The sequence below is a fragment of the Silene latifolia genome, chromosome 11 (genome assembly GCF_048544455.1).
Source record: "Silene latifolia isolate original U9 population chromosome 11, ASM4854445v1, whole genome shotgun sequence".
In the NCBI taxonomy this organism is placed as follows: Eukaryota; Viridiplantae; Streptophyta; class Magnoliopsida; order Caryophyllales; family Caryophyllaceae; genus Silene; species Silene latifolia.
The window spans coordinates 132,171,363-132,172,893 of NC_133536.1; the positions used below are offsets into that span (position 1 = coordinate 132,171,363).

The 1,531-nt window shown below is 39.9% G+C and overlaps 1 non-coding gene across 1 annotated transcript; it reads right to left on the reverse strand.

Annotated features, from left to right (window-relative positions):
* Nucleotides 1-483: 483 nt before the first annotated feature.
* Nucleotides 484-591, reverse strand: LOC141615582 (small nucleolar RNA R71). The gene has a single exon (XR_012529997.1). It is a non-coding gene; the product is annotated as a small nucleolar RNA R71 (small nucleolar RNA).
* Between the last annotated feature and the right edge of the window lie 940 nt (nucleotides 592-1,531).

Consider the following 1,531-nt stretch of genomic DNA (forward strand, 5'->3'; position numbering starts at 1 on the left):
GGTATTGGTGAGATTGTGGACATTCAACCAAATAACATTGAGTTAATTAACCCTTTTGCAAGAGAAGGAGAGGATAACCCAACACATAACCAACCACAAAATCAACCCACAATGCCTAAATTTTCATCACATTGCGTACCAACCGAGGAGAACCTACCAAATGGTACTCCTACCCCACAACACTTAACCGGTAATTTCATTGCAAAATCTGCATTTATACAATTAGTTGAGAGAAGTAAATTTGGGAGGATGCCTAGTAAAGACCCTCATTCTCATATGAAGACTTTTTGTGACTATTGTGATGCGATTTCTCAAACCGGAGTGACTCAAGACCAAATTCGATGGGTCTTATTTCCTTTTTCTTTGATTGGTTCCGCGAAACAATGGTTGAAGAGCCTACACAAGGCTACTCCTTGTATTGACTCTTGGAAGAAATTGGCACTTGTTTTCTACAAGAAATTCTTTCCTCCGGAGAAGACCAACATGTTGAGAGCCCAAATCACCGGGTTCAAACAAAGGGATGAGGAATCTTTGTATGAAGCATGGGAGAGATTCAAGGATACTTGCCGATCTTGTCCACATCATGGACTTTGCGTGTGGTTCCTTGTACAATAATTTTGGAATGGTCTATATGAAGACTCCCGAAACATTCTCAATATGGGATCAAATGGTATGTTTACCGAAGTTGATGATAATCAAACATGGAACAAGATTGAGGAAATGGCGGTCCATAACTCACAATATAGTAGACCTCGGAAGGCTACTAGATGAGGAAAGCATGAACTGGACTCTATTACTCAATTGGGTTCTCAACCTAGTGCTCATATTGACACCATTAATTTGATGTTTGAGAAGGCTATGGCTAAACTTGAAGAGGCCTCCAAATCACCTAAGCAACATGTTAATGCCATGGTGGCATCTTCATCAATTCGAAGTGGAGTATGCGAGAGTTGTGGAACTTTGGGACACGACCAAAGTGAATGTAGGGGAACAAGTGAATGCTTTCCAAGCATACAAGAGTGGTACCCCTTATTCCAACTATTACATTGAAAACACCAAATTCAATCCCAACCTCTCATACAAAAGCCAAAATGTTCAAAACCCTCAAAAAACATACACCCCACCTCCAATGATAAACCAAGCTCAAAGACCCTTTTACAATCAAAACCAAAGTTATCAAAATCAACTTCCATAAAAACAAACAAATAGCCAAGGTTTTAATGTTCAAAAATCGGTCCTCCAAATGCAAAAGAACCAATAATAATTTTTCACTCAAATGCAAAAGGATGGCCAAGCAAAAGACATCACCATTAACAACATACTAGCTCACACAAAGATGTTGGAGACCCAAATGTCTCAATTAGTATCTTCAAGTTCACAAAGACAAAAGGGGCAATTACCACCTCAAGGTAATCCCCCAAGACAATAATCGGTGACTGCCATCCATTTGAGGAGTGGTACAAGGTATGAAGGGCCGAAGAAGCCCGTTGATGAAGATGTTGTGAATGCTAGTGACAAGGAAAGAGTTGTT